The sequence below is a fragment of the Triticum dicoccoides genome, chromosome 3B (genome assembly GCF_002162155.2).
Source record: "Triticum dicoccoides isolate Atlit2015 ecotype Zavitan chromosome 3B, WEW_v2.0, whole genome shotgun sequence".
Lineage (NCBI taxonomy): Eukaryota > Viridiplantae > Streptophyta > Magnoliopsida > Poales > Poaceae > Triticum > Triticum dicoccoides.
In genome coordinates, this window is record NC_041385.1 from 649,569,784 (window position 1) to 649,578,854 (window position 9,071).

The window sequence follows — 9,071 nt, forward strand, 5'->3', positions numbered from 1 at the left end:
CTAGTCGCTGACGCGTGGGCCCGCACGCGGTAGGTGGACGCGTTAAATATGACGGAGTGCGGTGGTTGGCCGACCAACGTGTGGTACCGCGGCGGACACCGAGGAGACGCGCGACGTGTCTTGGGGCCTGAAATGCATCCGCATGGACACGAAGCAGGCACATTTTGAATTTGGGTCGGCGCGTTGGGCCGGCGTTTTTGTCCGCGGCGACCCAAACGGACATGGACGGTCGAAATGGGTCGCCCTGTTGGAGTTGCTCTTAGTATTTTATAGAGAAAATAGTTTGTTAGGGGTTGGGAAATAGTTAACTACTTTCTCCGTCTCAAAATATAAGAACATTTTTTACACTAGTATAATATCAAAAACGTTCTTATATTTTGAGACGGAGGGAGTAGTTTTTAGGGCCGGGAAATAATTAAAAAAATGACTGTATGAAAATAGTTAATTAGTTGGCCTGTGTAGCCCTGTGATGCATCATGTTTTTTTTTGAGGAAACTGTGATGCATCAGATGAACGGCTGGGCTGTTAAGATGGATTTTCGGTCAGGAGTGAGGCCCTTCTGACCCATGTCAATGCACAGGCTGGGCGTACGAGAAGGCACGGCACTCTGCCGTGCCCAGCGGCACGGTAGAGGAGCCGGTTCCTCTCGACCGGTCACCGACAACAGCTGCATGGCCTGCGTAATGCCTGCTGTGGAGCCCAGGGCGGGCTGCGAGCTGGTTGGCGGGCAATAGTAGATGAACATGTGGACCATGACATGGGTGGAGGCATGGCCATCTCTGTGGAAAGTGTAGCACGGCCCGAGGTGGCCCCAGGGTCGTCTTGTGCGTCTCGGCATTCGAGCAACGGCTCGCGACGTGTGAGGGCTGTGGGATTGGAATCCCCACCTTCTGTAGCCCAATCGCGATGCGCGATTGACCGGGTCGCTTGCCAGGAGCCTGCTCTGTTGCAGGTTGGAGAGGCTGGGGACAGCAGAGCAGACAGGATAAGGTTTGGTACGTGGGATGTGACCATCCAGGAGGACCGTGGGGATTGGCCACTTGCGGCTGAGCGCGAGGGGTCCCGCTTGGACCTGACCGACAGGACAGCAGAGAGGACGAGGCTGCATGGGATTCTCCCATCCGGCCAATATCAGCAAGCGCGCGGGGCCCGCCACCCATGCAGGATTTGGACACTGCTCACGTCGATCGGGGCGCGCGCATGCAATCGCAGGACTGGTTCTGCGTTAGCCTCTCTGGCCACAGCACCCCTACCCCATTTTACCAGGAGGATCACCAGGCCCCAGTGGAGTCGAGAGCCCAGCCTAGTGGCTCCCAGCTTGACCAGTTCTGCGCTGAACTTCGTCGAGCGCTGACCCAGTCCTGGCGCATCCGACGGGAAGAGCACCGCCACCCACCACGCGCAGGACTAGGCAAAGAAGGCAAATTCCAAACGTTACGCCTCGGAGAAGTGCTCGGCTGGCACGTGGCCCGTCCAGGGGATCCAAAGCATCAAAGTAGCAGCAGGTAATAATCAGAAAATTGTGTCTGGCAAATGAGGCTGAAATCATCAACGACGAAGCTCTAGAGGCCTATGCAGAACTGTTCTCTAGGGCATTAGTGGAAGGGCAGGTGGCTGCCATTTTGGCCCTATTCGGATGGGACCCGTCAATTCTCCCCGTGGCGGAGGCGACTGGCGTGGAGTGACTCGATCCTTGGCTGACTTGTAGCTTGAGGGTTCTCTCCATGGCTGCTCAACCACCGAAACTACTTATGTGGAACGTACGTGGACTGAACTCGCCGGCACGGCAGAGTGCAATCCTTCAGGTTGTAGCCGCCACTAATCCCAGCATTGTGTGCTTTCAAGAAACAAAAGTGGAAGTTGTATCTCATGATCTGATAAGGCAGTGCCTTGGAAATAAATTCGAAAACTTTTTCTACTTGCTTGCAGTGGGCACCCGTGGAGGCATCCTTATTGCGTGGGATGAAACCATAGTCACTTTGTCCAACCCACACACCACCACGAACACCTTGACGGCGTTGGTGCAGCCGCATAGTGCACCAGTTTGGTGGCTCACGGGGGTCTACGGACCGCAATCTGACGCCGACAAAGTGGATTTCCTCTCCGAACTAGACGACCTGCACGCCGGACCGTGGACGTTGGCAGGCGATTTCAACCTGCTTACAAACCCTGAGGACAAGAACAATGAGCTAATAAATCGCCGGATGATTGCCCGGTTTAGAGCTAGACTAAACAGACTCGAACTCAAAGAGCTATACCTACTCGGGAGATGATACACCTGGAGCAATGAGAGAAGACTACCCACCTTGGAAAAGACCGATCATGTGTTCACTACAAACTCATGGGAGGATTTGCACCCATCTTGCCTACTCACGACACTTGGCTCCGCGGTGTCGGATTATTGCCTCCTCCTACTCGACCTAGATGCGGCTTTTTATATGGGAAAGAGGTTTTGTTTCGAGCCCTTTTGGTCGAAAGCTGAGGGGTTCTTGGATGTCGTCGCCGAGGCATGGCATTCGGTCCCATCGTCGGGAAACCCTTTCAAAGTGCTTGACTGGGCAATGGCAAGGAATCTTCAGAGGTGGAGCCAGAAGTGGATAGGGAACATTAAGCTGCAAATTCTCATGGCTCATGAGATCATTTACCGGCTCGATGCGGCCGCGGACTCGCGCACTCTCTCTGACCAAGAGCATGGGCTTCGCAAAGTGCTCAAGCGAAAGCTGTTGGGCTTAAGCTCTCTTGGGAGGACAATTGCCCGCCAGAGATCTCGCATGCTTAACCTCAAGGAGGGAGACGCAAACACGGGCTTCTTCCACTGCCACGCATGCCACAGGCAACGTAAGAATGCCCTGCTCACCTTGCGCCAAAACGATGAGATCTTCACCGGACACGAGAACATTGCCAAAGTCGTGGACGCCCACTTTGCGAACACCTTGGGCTCGGCCCAATCACGGATGCATGCCCTGGATTTGGACGGACTGGAGCTGCCGAGGAGGGACATGGCGCGCCTGGAAGCACCTTTCTCGCCGGAGGAAGTGGAGAAGGTTATCAAGTCGATGCCACTGGACAAGGCACCGGGCCCGGATGGCTTCACGGGGCGTTTTTATGCAACATGATGGCCGATCATCAGAGATGACTTCATGAGGGTGATGGACCAGCTTTTTACCGGAGACGCGCGCGGGCTCTCTGCCATCAACCGAGCCGTGGTGACCCTACTGCCAAAGAGAGCGGGCGTGATCAACCTGAAGGACTACCAGCCTGTGAGCTTAATCCATAGCACGGCCAAGATCTTTGATAAGGTGCTCGCTACAAGACTGGTGGATGAACTGCCGTTCCTGGTGGGAAACCACCAAAGCGCTTTCGTCAAGGGCCGCTTGCTGCACGATAATTTCATGCTTGTCCAGAGCACAACACGTAGATTGCATCCTCTCAAGGATCCAACAGTGTTACTAAAACTTGACATATCCAAGGCTTTTGACACAGTTAAATGGCCGTTCCTTTTGGAGGTCATGGCCAGGATGGGATTTGGGAGGAAGTGGATCACGTGGATATGCGGGCTACTCGCCACCTCCACTACAAAGATCGCGGTGAATGGCGTACCTGGGGACACAATATACAACGCTTGTGGTCTTCGGCAGGGTGATCCGATCTCACCCATGCTCTTTATCCTGTGCATGGAGCCACTTCAGGCGATGTTCAAGAAGGCAACTGACCGGGGCCTTTTCGCCCCCCTGGCGAGAGCAGGTGCGCACCAGCGCGTCTCCATGTTTGCGGACGACGTAATGATCCTTTTCAAGCCTAATGATCCGGAGACTAGAGCCTGTCGGGAGATCCTTGCACTATTCGGAGCGGCCTCGGGCCTCAGAATCAACCTTACCAAGAGCGCGACACTTCCCATTCGGTGCTCTCCCACAGAGTTGGATTTGGTTAGCCAAGCACTAGAATGCACAAGTGCGGCCTTTCCATGCAAATACCTCGGCCTACCACTTACAATCAGGAAGGCCACTGCTGCACAATTCCAGTACTTGGTGGAGCAATTTGCTGGTCGTCTATCCAACTGGAAAGCAGCTGCCCTACCCAAAAGTGGCCGGCTCATTCTCATACTCTCAGTGTTGTGCGCGATTCCGATACATGCGATGATGGCACTTCAGATACCTCCCAAAACTCTCACGGCTTTGACGAAGATATGTCGCGGTTTCCTATGGTGTGGCAAGATGGAGGCTCGGGGAGGGAACTGCGCAGTGGCATGGGACTCAGTTTGCCGCCCTAGATGGGCGGGTGGGCTTGGCATACCGAACCTGAGATGGTTGAACACTGCACTATTGGCGATATGGCCGTGGTTGCAACGCACTGACCAGTCCCGGCCTTGGGCTCAATTCAAGGTTACAGTTCCGGCCGAATCTATGGCGCTCTTTCGCGCAGCAGCTGCAACAACTGTGCGCAATGGCGAGACAACGCTCTTCTGGGAAGATAGATGGCTTGAGGGCTATCGGGTGGAGGAGCTGGCACCACCCCTTTACAAAGAAGTACCACGCCAAACTCAAGTGGTGGTTGATGCTCTGGCAGATCACACTTGGGCGGTGGAAGTGGGGCCGAATCTATCTACAACCATGCTTCGACAATTCCTCGACCTATGGCAGCGAGTGGAAAGGCTTGACATCCAACCGGCAATGGGAGAAAGACAACAAGTTTTCGGCACAATCGGTGTATGCGGCCAAGTTCGCCGGCCTCCAAGTTACTCCCACGGCTGAATTCACCTGGAAGTCCAAGGCACCGCTGCGTAAACGCTTCTTCGTTTGGTTGGCCATCAAGGACAGGTGCTGGACCTCGGACATATTAGCACGGCGAGGCCTCCCACACCAAACCTCATGCCCTCTCTGCAACCAGCATGATGAAACAATGACCCACATCATGATCAGATGTGTTTTTGCTCCGGAGGTTTGGGCCAAGGTATGCCTTGCCTTGGACCAGCCAGGCAGGACACCAACGACGACTGAGACGTTGCCTGAATGGTGTCTTTGACAAGAGGAATGTGGGCAGCACAAGAAACTGGCAAGACCAATTTGCATTCTGGTCCTATAGGAGCTGTGAACGCACCGCAACGCCGTAGTTTTTGATGGAGTGGCACCAGATACAGTCCAGGTTCTACGAAGCATATAGAGAGAAGCCCGAGCGTGGAAGCAAGCAGGTCTACTGAAGAGAGGAATTGAGGCGTTTTTGGACGGCCTCGAGGCGTGGGTTAGAGCCGAGTAGTAAGCGTAATATGTAGTGGAGTGGATGAAATCCACTTGTAAATACCCATGTAACTCTCTGATTGTGGAGGGAGTCTTTCCCTTTCCCTCTTTAATATATGATACGCACACTCGTGCGTATTTGAGAAAAAGACAGCAAGAAGAAGGATTCGGAATCTTCCTCAGTTATAGGGTTATTGGACTTGGAGGACCAGAGCAACTTTTGGAGGATCTGCTGTAAATGCATTCAGAAGCAGTTGCCTTCTGGTACAATGCATGCTATTCTTCAGTTGTGTGCTACACTGACGAAAGTCCATGTGGCTGCTATCAGTTTTCTTGAGTCTGGTGGCCGACATGCGTTGCTAAGTTTGCCGACAAGTAGCTTGTTTTCTGGATTCAACAGTGTGGTTTCTAAAATTATCCATCATATTTTCGAGGATCACCATACCCTTCAGCAAGCTATGGAATTAGAGATACGGCATAGTCTTGTCACGGCTGCTAATCGGCATGCAAATCCTAGAGTTACACCACGTAAGTTTGTTCAAAATTTGGCGTTTGTTGTATACAGGGACCCAGTGATATTTATGAAAGCTTCCCAAGCTGTGTGACAGATTGAGATGGTTGGAGATAGACCGTATGTTGTTCTATTGAAGGACCGTGAGAAGAAAAAAAGCGAGGAAAAAGAGAAGGATAGATTGGTTGATCAGGATAAATCATCAGGTATTGGCACAAAGATAATATTAGGGGACATGGTTATGGCATCTCCTGTAAGTGCCAAAGGGAAACAATCTGATTTGAGTGCAAGGAGTATGAAATCTCATCGCAAGCCACCACAAACCTTTGTTACTATTATTGAGCATCTATTAGAGCATTTAAATCTCATCTCAAAAAAATACTATGACCCACCTCGCTTTCTAAACGTCCGGACCGAAACCCCTCAAACTCACAAATCTGGGGGCAGTATGAGGGGGTCGGTCACGCCCGGTCATCCCAGGCTGTCCCACCTGCAGCCACACACTCCTGCAACAGCACCGCAGCGCATGGTGGCTGGCCTCGCACGCCATGACTGGCGCCGCCGCGCTGCGACGGCAACGACGCGCATCAGGAGCGGAGGCCGCAGGAGCTCGCGCCGCACTGGGGACAAAGCTTGTGCACCCCGTGGCAGCCGTGCCGCGCTGGGCCGGAGCTCGCTCGCACTGCAGCGGAGCCGGAGCTCGTGCACGCCAAGCCGCGCTAGAGCTCGCGTGCGCCCGGGCCAGGTTGTTGTGCCGCGCCGCGCTAGTGATGGAGCTCGTGCGTCGGGGCCGCGCCGGAGCTCACGGGCAGCATGGCCGTTGTAACTTGCCCGGGCCGGAGCTCGCACGCCGGGGCCGCTGTGCTCGCGCCGCGCCATGCCCATGTGCTCGAGCCGGACCTCGCGTGCGCCTGTGCGAGAGCTCTGTCAACATGGCAGTGACAGCTACCACCGCGTGACAGCCAGTTGGCAGGGGGGCAAGTGTAGCGTGGGCGTGTGTGCCAACGGTGTGTGTGTGCGTGGCCGCGGGCCAGGGCGTGGGGTACTTAACCCACCGCAGCGTTGTAAGGGCATCTCCAGCCGTTGGCCCCACAGGGGGCGTCTAAAAGCGCCGCCTGGGGGTGAGCCGGCGCAAAAAATGGTCCCGGGGACGAGTCAGTCCTCAGCCGTCGGCCCCCGGGGCCGCCCCAGGCGCGTATCAAAAAAAACGGCCGTTCGGCGAAGTTATGATAAAAGGTAGTTAAATTTCGGCTAAATATGGCAAATTTCGGCGAAATTCGCGCATTTTCATTACATTAACCTAATCTAAAAAAGAAAGGGCTGAAGTCGTCGCCGCCATCGTCGTCGTCGGCCTTCTCCTCCTTGACGCGGGCGCCCCTGCTGGACCCGGCGTCGCCATGGCGGACTGGCGGCGGCGCGTCGTCGTCGTCGTCGTCGCTGTCGCATAGGACGACGACCCCGTCTTCATCGCGGCCGCATCGGCGCTCCTCGAAACGGCGCAGGGCGGCGCGCTGGCGCTCCTTCACCTTCTCCCGGCGCGCCTTCTCCATCGCAATGCAGTCCTGGCGCGCCCATTCTAGGGCCGCGTCGTCGTCGTCGAACTCCGCCTTCACCGGCGCCAGCCCCGGCTCCGTCTTCACCGGCGCCAGCCCCGGCTCCATCTTTGGCTTGACGAAGCGCGGAGGAGCCGACGAGGAGGAGGCGCGCCGGCCGCCCTCGTTGATGACGATGCCGGCGCTGCGAGTGCGCCGGCCGAGCGGCGACTCCGCCGCGGGCTCGGCCTTGACGCCGAGCAGGGCAGGAGTGCCGGAGGAGTGCGATGAGGATCGGGAGGAGGAAGAGGAGGAGGAGGACCCGAACCTCCTTGGCGCCCATGGCCCGACGCGTCGGTGCTGCGCCGGGGGGTACGCCAATGGCGGGTCGTTGCCGCCCTCGAGGTACGTGAACACGCCCTCGAGTGTGCGCCGGAATGTTCGCCTGGAACAGGAGCCATGACTCCTGTTCGTGGAGCGAACGGCGGCCGAAGCCGTTGGCCGCCGCCTCGTCTCTGGGGAAGCGTTCTGCCATCGTGACGGCGGGGCTGGGCGGGCTCGGGAGAGGTAGAGGGAGGGGCTGGGCGGCGACGCTCGGGAGAGGCAGGGAGAGGGAGGGGCTGGACGGCGACGAGGGGCGGGGCTGATGTGGGCACAGGCGAGTGGAGGCCGCTGGCTTTTATAGCCGGGCCGCGCCCGTGTGTACGCGTGCGAGGGAGGGGTCAGCCTTGCCATTGATTCCCCGCGGGAACCGAGGCCGTTGGGGGAAGACGAGGCGCCGAGTCGCTGACGCGGCTGACCCACGTCTTTTTCGCGCCAAAACAGCTCGCCCCGGCGCCCCGGGGCGCCCCCCAGCGCACCGGGTTCGGGCTGGGTCCGTCGGCGCTGTTTTCGGCCCAAGCCGGCGAAAATCGGGCTCCTGGGGGCGCGACTGGGCCGTTTTTTCGGCGCCGGCGCGAAAAAATCGCCTGGGGAGGCCTTCCTAGGGGCGCGGCTGGAGATGCCCTAAGGAACAGGCTGTATAATGAAATAACTGAATTTCTCTCTGTTTCTCTCTCGCTCACCCCCTTCCTCACGCCAATCTCATCCCCTTTCCCTCCTCTGTCTCCCTCGATCCAGATCGGGGCGTGACATTTGGTTATCAGAGCCACCGAATCCTGTCCAAAAAAATTTCTCCGCTGCCTCCACAATCTCTTGGCCTTGATCAGTAAAATCCACCGCCGCGGGTGCGAGCTGCTCCGGCAAATCGCCCAAAATCCCCGGCGGGGTTGGATCGGCTCGGAGCGGAGCAACGGCGCCGTCCAAACCATCGGTTCAGACGCGACAGCCGCTGTCCGCCATGGACGATAACACGAGCACGCTCGAGGTGCTCATGGAGACCGTGCTCTCGCGCCTCGACGAGCAGAAGGCCGACAACGAAAAGCGACTCGAGGTGCAGGCCGCTTTCAACACGCAGGTCGCACAGGATCTGCGAGCGCTGGCCAAGCAGGTGGATCTCACCCAGGCAGATGTGGACGAGACTCGCAAGGCACTCGAGAGATCGCCGTCGCCATGCGGATCGGGACCGGGCGCCGTCCTCAACCCGTCCCCACCTCCACCCCCGCCGCCTCCCCTGCGCCCCCCACCCGTGCACCAACAGCAGCAGGTTCCACCATCGTCTCCACGACTCTCAGATCAGCGCCCGCCTCTACTTCAGGCGCCGATCCAACAGCAGTATGAGCAGCAACACCACCAACACCATGACGCCTACATCAAGCCGCCCAAGCACGATTTCCCGCGCTTCGACGGCACGGC